This window comes from Schistocerca serialis, chromosome 1 (genome assembly GCF_023864345.2).
Source record: "Schistocerca serialis cubense isolate TAMUIC-IGC-003099 chromosome 1, iqSchSeri2.2, whole genome shotgun sequence".
In the NCBI taxonomy this organism is placed as follows: Eukaryota; Metazoa; Arthropoda; class Insecta; order Orthoptera; family Acrididae; genus Schistocerca; species Schistocerca serialis.
In genome coordinates, this window is record NC_064638.1 from 577639661 (window position 1) to 577652980 (window position 13320).

The following is a 13320-nucleotide window of genomic DNA, read 5'->3' on the forward strand; positions in this document are numbered from 1 at the left end:
TGGAAGTTGCTTCAGATCACGCACACGCTCAGTCTTATGGTGTCACCGGACTTAACACGCCATTTACGCTGGAATAACAACTTGTAATGAACACTATGTGAAAGTGAATTCTGTGCAAGATTGTCATAAAACAGCGATTTTGAAACTGCCGCACGCGAAATTCAGTGATGCTATTGCGCATGCGCAAAGACTACATGCTGCCAGAGATGCATTGGGAAACCAACGCTGGGAGCACACAACATCAACTGCGCTGGCGAGCAGCTTGTTCAAACTGTATGTAAATATATACTATTTGTGTAAAAAGGATCGAAACTGTAATAATTGTATTTAGTATATAGGTTTAGAAAGTAAGTGTTGGCAAAGATTATCCCCTATGGATGCACGTGGCCTTTCCAATGAAAATATGCATATATTGACTTTTAGGTTTGCTAGCCTGCCACGCTAAATGTCTTAGCGTGACAGTCGAGGGGGCGATGTAGCGGGACTCTGAATTTCGCCGCGCTGCACTCGTTCCCTCAGACATGAATTGCGCCGTCGCAGCGGTATGAGCGCTCGACGGCAGAGAAAATACTAAAATTGTAACTCTTTTTTGTTTTTCTATCCGTTTTTTGTTTGTCTCTTGATAGCCGAAGCTTAAGGCAGACGTGATCTGATGAAGACGTTAAAAAAACTTATTAGCTAGTCTTGATCTGATTTTAATGTGTAGACATATTGTGGAAGTTGTTAAGAAATTCGGAGGATGGAAGTAGCAAAGTAAATTAAATTGCATACAGTATCAAGATGATTTTAATTGGTATAAATTAGTGATTCCTGGACGATTGCAAGATTTCGGGGCAGACTTTTCACACCGAAATGGAGGAGATTTTTGAAGACCTGGACGCCGCACGAAACAAGACAAGTTAACCTGGTAAAGGATGAACTCTTATCTACGCCACTCGCCCCTGTCAGTTACAATTTGTTATTCTCTGTTTCTTTTCAATAATTTTTGTAGTGGAAATTGGTTTAACTTTTGCTCAAAAACGCCACAAGGACCACCCCAACTATAGCTTTTCAGTAATACGAAGTCCGATCTGCATTTCTTTCTTTCTTTCCCTTTTTTCACGGTCATTAACGATTTAAAAAAACCATTTTCACTTACGATTTCTTCCCACATTTTCAACCTTTTTTGTTTTTCTTTTCTTCTCTCTTTTCTTTTTTAATTAACCACTACAGCCTCCCAGAGAATCCACAGAGTTGCGAATGTGATGTGAGCACTTCCCTACGTAAGGACTAAGCAAATTCTTTAGGTACTTAACAAGTGAGTACGTCGGAGCACCGAGACTGCTGATAATGGGGCATAAAGGAACCCCATCCTTATTAACATTCGGCAGTCCATAAAGTCTAGATGGAAGTAATGCTCTCTGTCTTAGCTTCTTAGCAACCTCATCTGGCAAGCCAAATTGTTTGAGAAGCGCCGTGGTATCCCTCTCCACCCTCTTGGTTGCAGGAGGGGTGGGTGTAGGGACGCTGGGACTGGATGGCCGATAGAGCGGCAGATCAGAGAGAGAGGGGGAGGAGATAAAAGCGCGGCGCCTGTACCCCAGTCACTCAGATCAGTAACGTATCTGATGACGGCAACGTGATTGTGTGTCGAAATACTGTACCCCTTGAACAGTTGCATCCGGCAGCTCACCTGTGAAATATTTCGATGTCCTGTACGCCAGGAGAAGCCGAAGAATCACAACCCCTGAAAGGTTGTCGCTGAATAGTTTACAGAAAGATCTACGTGTATATGAGTTTTAACGAACATTGCAATGGTAAAAAAAACAGATAGTCACCATTGTGATCCTCTAAGTGAAAAAGTACTTTCGTTAAACAAGAGAGAGAGATCACGGGTTTCTCAAATATACAACGTCTCACTGGAAAAAAATATTTTTCATCCCCGGAATCATCAAGTTAATACTGTGTATCGCCGCCTCTAGCCTTGATAACGGTCCTAATTTGATGAGGAAAATGGTGGAAGAGTTTTTTTCAGATAAGCTACGTATAGCTTAGGCCACTCATTCGCGGTAAGATCCCATATAGTTACCAGACTGTGAAATTGGTACGCTTCACCCACTGTTACAAATACTCCCAGACATGTTCTATATGTTTAAGATCGGATGATTTAAGTGGACAGTTGAGGTGCGGTAGGGCGCCTGCGTTTGTCAAACCAGAAACGTACGCATGCAGCTCTGTGAACATGGTTGCTGCCATTTCGGAAGACGGAATTGTCTACACCCACGGCACGCAGAACTTCACCGTGCATAATGCGCTGCCCGCATGCGGTCTGAGGCTCAGCCGCGACATTTCATTGAGCAGTGCAATACGACACTTTCTTCCAGCATTTAGTGTGGCTTACTTCAGTGGCGTACCGTAGGGGAGGTAGGGCGGGAGGGGGGGGGGGGGAGGTGATGGATGCAGTGGGGCAAAAAATTGTAAGACAAAATTTCTATCATATAATAAAATACGATATATCAGGACTTGCATAGAGTCTGCGTCACAAATCATGTTCTACGGTAATGTTTCTTCAGCGCTTATTATTTTACGCTTTCGGACCCTGTCCATGAAAAGGCGAGATCTCCGACTGGTTGAGGTGGCCTGCTTCCGCTCATGGCGCATGTGTTTCTGTTCGGAAATAGATGTTCTGCATGATAGCCAACCTCCGGACAAAAAAATTTAATCAATGGCTAATTTTACTTTTATGTCGGCTAGACTGTAACATGCCAGTCGTCGAGCACCATGGTGTCCTCTTCCCTTGTGATTCTCATTTCTTAGCAGAGAGATATTCTGCCATTGTTTTTCGGACATTCATATTTGTTTGCCCACAGTGGATTCATCTGTACCTTCTACCTACTATAGCAGGTGATTGTGGTTGTTCATGTAAAGGATTTATCGCCCGGTAGTCCATTTAATCAACGAACTGCTCCCATTTGTTACGTCGCCCCTTGTGTCGCGCTACGATACTGTGGCGCGGTGATTTTAATGTGTACCAGGACCCCAGACGTATATGTGCAAACAAAAAAAATTATTACGTAACTTTAGTCATTCGACGTAATAATTAGAAAATTATATCCACACCTTTTAAGGTATAACAGCGACGCTTCGACTGGTCGGGAACGCCTTGGCGGCGTTGCGGAGTATGACTTGCATACAATTTGCAGCACTTATTGGAGCATACGACTAGGAAGAATAATTAGGGGCTTCTGAGCTATTGTTTACTGGGTTTTACAAAATGGTTTAAATGTCTCTGAGCACTATGGGACTTAACTGCTGAGGTCATCAGTCCCCTAGAACTTAGAACTACTTAAACCTAACTAACCTAAGGACAACACACACATCCATGCCCGAGTCAGGATTCGAACCTGCGACCGTAGCGGTCGCGCGGCTCCAGACTGTAGCCCCTAGAACCGCTCGGCCACTCTGGCCGGCTGGGTTTTACAGCGGGGTTGAGTGTGGGCAAGTTTCTCATCAAGAGCATTTGGAATTGGGACTTTTTTTTGTTTGAAGGTGACAATATTTCCATAAAAAAATTGAGACCCCCGCCCCCACCCCTCTACAGCTATTGACAACGTAGTTACCTGATCTTCGCACAATGGCCCTGAGAGGCATTACAAAACCCGATAGTTGTCATGTATGAAATATGTACAAAGAATCATACCCACCGGCGTGGGACACAGAAATGATTGTGGACGCACCGAAGTGGTGGACATCGAATGCGTAACTGCCTCCTGAAGAAAAAGGTATAAAATGGTCCACTTAGCCATCCTACAAAAGCCTGTAGAAAATCCACATCATGTAGTAAAATTCAAATCATAATTTCTGAAAAATAGTCGGTTTTATGTAGCAGTTCAGAAGCCCAATAGCCAAGAGAGACACACTGAAGCTACAGTACCAAATGGGTCTGTTATAGGCCCAATCCTACAGTATATGTAGACAAGTGAATTCCCGCGATAATCACGGGTGCAATTTTGGTTCTTTCCAAATAATACAGCTATATAAAGAGATCGCTAAAATATAAAACAAAAGACCCTGTCATTGCGACAGCGCCTCGAAGAAATCCGGAACTTGGATCTTCTGTCGAACTTGCACTTAACTTGAACAGAACTCAACCCATCAAGTTTACCATTAAACGAATAAAGCACGGTGTCTAAATCATTTTAAACAGTAAGTCCTATCTTGGAAAAACAATATCAAATATTTCGGCCTCACTGTAAGTTCAAAACTTAATTCAAAATAAACACTGAATATAGCTGCAGTGCAGAATATGCATTCTTATACCGTATGTATCCACTGAGCAAAGGAAATATTCAATATCGGCACTAAACTAAGAATTTTCAGCCTCCTGTTTCTTCAGAGATATGGTCGTTAGCTGCAAGTACCAAATTCAAGAAGCTGCAGGTGATACAAAGTTAATAGTTTACGTGCTGCAACAGATGCTCCTTGCGTAACTAACTCAATCATATGCACAAAATACCACATGATCAAAATGCACGAGATCATTTAGCAATAAGACAGAAAGTTATATCGGAAAACCAAATCTTCGCCTTATCTTCTGTTCTACTTCCTAGGACAAATTTCTACCGCTGCTAGAAATAAATTTACTCGAATGATCCTTGATAGTCAGCTTCTAAATTACACTATAGAAATCTTATAAAACACAAAAAAACAATACTCGTAATGAATTCAAACCCTCATTCTCGAAACTTGAAGCTCGGACCAAAGGAACTAGCGTCTGCAGCCCCGGCTGTTAAACGCAGTTGGTCTGGATCCCCTCAGATTGCTCATTCGCTGTTGGACGCATGCTTGGCTGGCGTCACTGTTGAAGCTGGCCTTGAGACTTCCCCGGTTACACACCTGTACCGCAGCCAGTCTATTCTGGATAGGCGCAGCGGAAGTGCCACGACTGGAGGGGCTTACCAGGCTTCCGAGATCGGCCCTGGCCTTTGAGCCACCTGACCTTGAGTCGCACACTGCACTCTTAACTGTTATACCATATCCTGGCAGCGGAGCAGCTCAGGCGTGCTGCCTGCCTTGATCTTACCACTGTTCCTCTACCGTGGGACAGTCAGATTTCACTATCAGTCTGCTTTTCAGTTCAACTGACGTATAGTCAACGAACCCTCTGCCAGGCTCTTAACAACGAACTGCAGAGTAGTCATGTAGATTTAGATGCCTTGCTTGTACATGACATGATAATGCAACACGGCAATCCAGTATTCTGCTTGCTGCACACTGAACGCTAAACTATATCATGCACTAGGCTATCACTCTTAGCCTCGAAAGTAAATGAAACTGCCAATACGGAGAAGCAGTTAACAACTTTGAGCACTAATGTCAACGACTGATAAGCATGTGCTGTGACGGCGGAAAACTTTTAGTGCCGTTGGTTAATGTTGTTTATCAGGTGCATTGAACCTGCCGGTACCAATCGTTTGCATTGACCAGCTTTGAAGCGTGTGACGTCATTGTGTCCTAACGGAGATTGAACAGAACAGTGACAACATTTATATTGCGTTTTCATTATGTTTTGGGAAATCAGGTTGTAGTGACAGATTTCTATAGTGGCTCGATGTCTAGTCTAGGTTGGGTGGTGACAGTAGGTTCCGAGGTGGCAAAACCAACAAATCTATGTTATGAAAGTAACTATAATTTTTGTTACCTCGCTTATTAATTCATACTGAATATCGATGAAAGGTTTATGTCCGTCATTTTGATGACGTTATGGTTCAGCTCAGAAGGGTGGTATCCGCAGCTTCAGTATTTTCCAATATGAGAACACCATACTCGACAGTATCTTTTCTTCTTTTTTCACTGTAGAATGTAGCGTTGTGCTGAAGGGAATTGCAATCAGAGACAATGATGTGTTTTGAGGACACACACCCTGTAAAGGGAAAGAATGATCTTCATATCCCCATCCACCTTCTTTCAAAAACGCATTTGGCACAACTAAAATATTGAACCTGCCGATACGTCTCCGTGAACAGGCGCAGAAAGCACTCACCGAGAAATCAATCGCTAATACCGCTCTCTTTACTAAAATCAATTTTCAAGTTTTGCATTGGTTCCTGACCAAAATTGAGGCCTGTATGAATGGCAGTTCAAATTGTTTTGGATTTCGTGTTCCATCATTTAGGAAGTACTACCAGGAGACAAATCTGTATAGTTTTCGGGAGCAACAATTAGGACAAAATAGCAAGCACCAGCTGCTTAGGAATCTTGCCATACACATGCCTTACTAATTGGAACTGTACGACTCCACACTCCCAATTACGTCACTTAGATAATAGTAAAAGCTATCTTTTGTCGGTTTGAAAACCGCAACGCTTTACTAGGCATGGCATTACTAGCGGTAAAACGCATTCCTGAGTTACCCAATCACTAATAAAGATACGTACAGCCTCACGTGGATTTCGAACCACGGGGCAACATATTTTTCATAACAACACATCACTGTCAGAGGTAAAACAAGCGATAAGTGACAGAAAAAAATCATAGAACCAACTGAAGGCTAAACTTTGGACCTTTGATTTGAAGTCTGATCATACTCGCTTTGTTTTTACTTTACTCCCGAGTCTTCTGTGCTGTGTTTGACAGGACACATTGTCGCTTGTACGCCGTACTCGAACCCCGGCCCTGCTGACGATTGATCAGCAACCTGCCACTCTGCCTGTGACGTACAACACAGTATCAGCAATGACCAGCGTTAGATGGAAGACAGTGAGAACCGAGAAACTGCGCGCACTTAACATCCAGGCTTCTAAAATAAGGGCTGGTCACCTTCATCGAAAAATTCCAAGGCAGACTAGTTTTGCATCCGAAACTCCGAGCGCGCCTGCTTCGGAAGAGAATAACGAACAACACAAATGTTACAAATCTACAACTCTGACTGCGGAGTTGTCACACCAGGGCTAGAAATCCCGAGGAGGGAGATGAATAGGCAGAAGTTAGACTCGTAGAGATCAATGAAGTGAAACTGGGAGAAGTAAATACTTCTAATGACGATGATAAATTAGTAATGACCAAATCAGAGGATGGAAGTAAACATGACGTTTTAGTGTATTCGTAAGTCACCACATTAGAATTTTCACTACTGGTTACGATCGCCTGATGTGTAGTCGATGAAAGCAACGCTGGTGAAGATAACTGGGTTTTTTAGCTGAAACTGAGATGATGATTTACCTTAAACTATCAAAAGCTGCGTCAGCACAAATATGTGGAACATGCATGAAATTATTCGGCATTTTTTGGAAACTTGTGGTAAGGCCTTATGGGACCAAATGCTGAAGTCACCGGTCCCTAAGCTTACGCACTATTTGATCTAACTTAAACTAACTTACGCTAAGGACAACACACATACCCATGCCCGAGGAAGGACTCGAACCTCCGACGGGGGTGTCCGCACGAGCCAACGCTGTAGGAATACCAGCTGTGTGTGGCTGGCTGGCACGTGGGAATCGGACAGATTTCAGCAACCTTGTTGCGACGATGACATGTGCCTCGCCCAAAGACTCGCCATGCTTTTGTTCATTGCAAGATCTCCATAGACACTCTGCAAACGCCTATGAATATCTGTGATGCTCTGGTTTTCCGCCAAAACAGTCTCGATGACAGTTCTCTACTTGGAACACCCGGCACGTATCTGAAGTTTATGAAATTATAGGGGCTGAAGCGGGAATATTCCAAGACGTTCCACAACAGATTCCGCATTTTTTCAACGGAAACTGGTCGAGAAAAAAACGTGTTGCATTACTTACTGAACGCCCGTCATACAGACATGGATTTATTAGTGGGCTGGTAGATTTTTCTCGTATTTACACGAGATAAAACACAATCTTCTCAAAAACACACAACATTCAGATGTGATTTGTGGATGAGGACTCCGCTACATACTCTTTCATTATATACGGGTTGTAAATTGCATTTGTCGGCCGAAGTGGCTGAGCGGTTCTAGGCGCTGCAGTCTGGCACCGCGCGATCGCTACGGTCGCAGGTTGGAATCCTGCCTCGGGCATGAATGTGTGTGATGTCCTCAGGTTAGTTAGGTTTAAGTAGTTCTAAGTTCTAGGGGACTGATGACCTCAGAAGTTAAGTCCAATAGTGCTCAGAGCCATTTGAACAATTTTTTTCGTAAATTGCATTACCTCTGCCTGTTTTGTTCGCAGGGTCGGTATAAAGCCCGAGCGTCACAAGCCACTGCTTGAGGAGCCACGCTGAGAGGGGCGCCCGAAATGCATGATCAGTATACACTGTGTATCACAATTAATAGCGAAAAGAGACACGAGTGAAACTGTACTAGGGAAAAGGGAGAAACTGAGGCGCCAAATGATGAATGACCTCCAATCGTTCCTGTTTGTGTGGCTGTGCGGAGATGATAATCATTTACGCAGTTTTGTAGTACACTTTATGCCAGCTGGACATTTCTTGAACGCAGTCTTCGTAGTGGGCACACCCCTGGCATGGATGTTTTAATGGCCAGCAGTGTATGATAATAAATGAGAACTGGTACACCGTGGGGGTCAAGCGCCGGGAGGTTAACTGTCGCAGTGTCAGCCGTTCCAGCGATAGCGAGACCGCAAGAGCCGGCGCTGCCGCGAGAGAAGCCTCGTACCGAGAAACACGGAGCGTGACTCAGCCGCAGATGCGTTCCGATGTCTGCTGCGGGTAGACGCCAGGTGACGCATCCGACACTTTGGCGAATAACAGGCAAGTGGTCGGGACCTTCAGCGTACGCTGCAATCTCGACATCGTTGATCGCTGAGTAATGTCGTCTGTCTGCATGCCAAGTCGGATGATTTCTATTCTCGGCTCCGTGTTTAAAGTCAGTGGCCGTATCTGTGAAGTTGACAACATATTTTGAAACGTTGTGCATATAGAGACATGTAGCAGCACTATACGAAAGCAAGAGTTAGTGGAACTGAACAGAGCACGAACGCTCCTCAACGCGGTATGTGAGGCCATTAGGTACATTATTATGTAAATTGTAGGTGGATGGAGCACAAAGAAAAGGGAAGGAACTAAACTTATAAGCTGCGGAATCAGCGACGACGAATGAAAATGTGTGCAGGATCGGGACTCAAACACAAGATCTGCTTAGTAGGCAGTTGCGTTAAACTCTGCTCCGCCCGGACAGTGTTTACTGCAGATTCGCGGACTATCTAGACACGCTCTCCGTATGTCCCACAATCCCACGTAGGCCACCTATCCCCAATCCCCGTCTATGTCCTCCGTTCTCGCTAATTTTAGATTCCCACTGCAGGTCGAATGTAAACATGCATGTGCAGTGAAGGTCGTAGAATCGTTGCCCATCGAGGCGAATCAATTATACTATTTGCATACGTGGTATCTGTTCTTTCGGACATGTACTAAATAACAGACACCACGCATTCATGTGTTAGGTACAATACAGTGAAGAGCCAGTTTTAATCTGGCAGAAAATTTCATATCAGCGCACACTCCGCTGCAGAGTGAAAATCTCATTCTGGAAACATCCCCCAGGCTGTGGCTAAGCCATGTCTCCGCAATATCCTTTCTTTCAGGAGTGCTAGTTCTTCAGGGTTCGCAGGAGAGCTTCTGTAAAGTTTGGTAGGTAGGAGACGAGGTACTAGCAGAAGTAAAGCTGTGACGACGGGGCGTGAGTCGTGCTTGGGTAGCTCAGTTGGTAGAGCACTTGCCCGCGAAAGGCAAAGGCCCCGAGTTCGAGTCTCGGTCCGGTACACAGTTTTAATCTGCCAGGAAATTTCTTGTGTTTATTGTTTAGATCAAAGCCGCAGACAGGGATAGAAAATTAACAAACATATTTCTTAAATGAAACCAATGAAATCTTATGGTGGGTCATTTTCAAATGAATTATTTATAACTTTATCATCATTAGTATGCTACTGGCCACAACAGTATACTACTGTTCGTATACCGTAGCTCGTAGCGCGCTATCTTGGGAGATAGGCAGGTGAGTGAGACCCGAATCGAATCCACGCTGCGGGCTAACGACTGTGGAGTGGAAAATTGGCAGACTGAGTGTGGGTTTTCGACGGTTCCTCTCTCTCTCTCTTGCTCACGAAAATGCTGGGCTGGTCCCCAAATTCCGCCTCAGAAATAACAATATAGAAACTATTAAAATACGATAACACACTAATCAAAGTCTGCACAGTTCACAGACAAAAAGCGCCTACGGTTTCCCTCCCTTGAGTTATCTTTAAGATTGTGCCGTCAGGAAGGTCACCCGGCTACAAGAATAAAAGGACATTTACCAAATCCTGAAAAAGTGGACCTAGTACTAGATGGGACGAAGGCGAGGGACAAAAAAGAAGAGAGAGTTATACTAATGGCCATCGACTTAAAATTTTCTCTCAATCTCATTAAAACTTATTTCTCAGATAAACTACTTACGACATCTACATTCACAAAACATATAGCTTTATCAAATAGTCAGTATTACCACAGCTGTCAGCGTCTTAATTTGTTAATATCACTGACAAACGCATCCGTTTTGCTAACTACACGAAACTTAGGATCTCTCTCTCTCTCTCTCTCTGTGTGTGTGTGTGTGTGTGTGTGTATGTGTGTGTGTGTGTGTGTGTGTGTGTGTGTGTGTATGTGTGTGTGTGTGTGTGTATGTGTGTGTGTGTGTGTGTGAGAGAGAGAGAGAGAGAGAGATATTGAATCGTTTAATCGGCACTTTATGTTTGCAATACAATTCATTAATACACAAAGGGGCAAAGTTTGTCTCTAACAACAATAATATGCGAGAGTGGGCGATCATGTAATTCAAAGGCCTTAAATTGCATAGTCAGTGATTATCTAATCAAACGTATCCGGACACATGGCTGAAAATGACTTACAAGGTCGTGGAGCCCTCCATCGGTAATGCTGGAATTTAATATGGTCTTGGCCCACCCTTAGTCTTGATGACAGCTTCCACTCTCGGAGGCATACGTTCAACGAGGCGCTGGGACGTTTCTTGTGGAATGGCAGCCCTTTCTTGACGGAGTGCTGCACTGAGGAGAGGTATCGATGTCGCTCGGTGAGGCCTGGCATGAAGTCGGCACTCCAAAACATCCCAAAGGTATTCTATAGTATACAGTGGGAATTAGTGAAGTTCGGTGGCAGGAGGAACAAGACTTTTGGTCGGGTGAATACAAGGTTATAAATACAAAATCAAATAGGGGTAATGCAGGAGTAGGTGTAATAATGAATAAAAAAATAGGCGTGCGGGTAAGCTACTACAAACAGCATAGTGAACGCATTATTGTGGCCAAGATAGACACGAAGCCCACGCCTACTACAATAGTACAAGTTTATATGCCAACTAGCTCTGCAGAGGATGAAGAAATTGATGAAATGTATGATGAGATAAAAGAAATTGTTCAGATAGTGAAGGGAGACGAAAATTTAATAGTCATGGGTGACTGGAATTCGAGTGTAGGAAAAGGGAGAGAAGGAAGCATAGTAGGTGAATATGGATTGGGGGTAAGAAATGAAATTCTGGTAGAATTTTGCACAGAGCATAACTTAATCATAGCTAACATTTGGTTCAAGAATGATAAAAGAAGGTTGTATACAGGGCTATTACAAATGATTGAAACGATTTCATAAATTCACTGTAGCTCCATTCATCGACATATGGTCACGACACACTACAAATACGTAGAAAAACTCATGAAGTTTTGTTCGGCTGAAGCCGCACTTCAGGTTTCTGCCACCAGAGCGCTCGAGAGCGCAGTGAGACAAAATGGCGACAGGAGCCGAGAAAGCGTATGTCGTGCTTGAAATGCACTCACATCAGTCAGTCATAACAGTGCAACGACACTTCAGGACGAAGTTCAACAAAGATCCACCAACTGCTAACTCCATTCGGCGATGGCATGCGCAGTTTAAAGCTTCTGGATGCCTCTGTAAGGGGAAATCAACGGGTCGGCCTGCAGTGAGCGAAGAAACGGTTGAACGCGTGCTGGCAAGTTTCACGCGTAGCCCGCGGAAGTCGACGAATAAAGCAAGCAGGGAGCTAAACGTACGACAGCCGACGGTTTGGAAAATCTTACGGAAAAGGCTAAAGCAGAAGCCTTACCGTTTACAATTGCTACAAGCCCTGACACCCGATGACAAAGTCAAACGCTTTGAATTTTCGGCGCGGTTGCAACAGCTCATGGAAGAGGATGCGTTCAGTGCGAAACCTGTTTTCAGTGATGAAGCAACATTTTTTCTTAATGGTGAAGTGAACCGACACAATGTGCGAATCTGGGTGGTAGAGAATCCTCACGCATTCGTGCAGCAAATTCGCAATTCACCAAAAGTTAACGTGTTTTGTGCAATCTCATGGTTTAAAGTTTACGGCCCCTTTTTCTTCTGCGAAAAACGTTACAGGACACGTGTATCTGGACAAGCTACAACTGGAGACCGACAGCGCCGACTTCATCTTTCAACAGGATGGTGCTCCACCGCACTTCCATCATGATGTTCGGCATTTCTTAAACAGGAGATTGGAAAACCGATGGATCAGTCGTGGTGGAGATCATGATCAGCAATTCGTGTCATGGCCTACACGCTCTCCCGACTTAACCCCATGCGATTTCTTTCTGTGGGGTTATGTGAAAGATTCAGTGTTTAAATCTCCTCTACCAAGAAACGTGCCAGAACTGCGAGCTCGCATCAACGATGCTTTCAAACTCATTGATGAGGACATGCTGCGCCAAGTGTGGGAGGAACTTGATTATCAGCTTGATGTCTGCCGAATCACTAAAGGGGCACATATCGAACATTTGTGAATGCCTAAAAAAACTTTTTGAGTTTTTGTATGTGTGTGCAAAGCATTGTGAAAATATCTCAAATAATAAAGTTATTGTAGAGCTGTGAAATCGCTTCAATCATTTGTAATAACTTTGTACATGGAAGAATCCCGGAGATACTAAAAGGTATCAGATAGATTATATAATGGTAAGACAGAGATTTAGGAACCAGGTTTTAAATAGTAAGACATTTCCAGGGGCAGATGTGGACTCTGACCACAATCTATTGGTTATGAACTGCAGATTAAAATTGAAGCTGGCCGCGGTGGTCTAGCGGTTCTAGGCGCTCAGTCCGGAACCACGCGACTGCTACGGTCACAGGTTCGAATCCTGCCTCGGGCATGGATGTGTGTGATGTCCTTAGGTTAGTTAGGTTTAAGTAGTTCTAAGTTCTAGGGGACTGATGACCACTGATGTTAAGTCCAATAGTGCTCAGAGCCATTTTTTTATAAATTGAAGAAACTGCAAAAAGGTGGGAATTTAAGGAGATGGGACCTGGATAAACTGAAGGAACCCG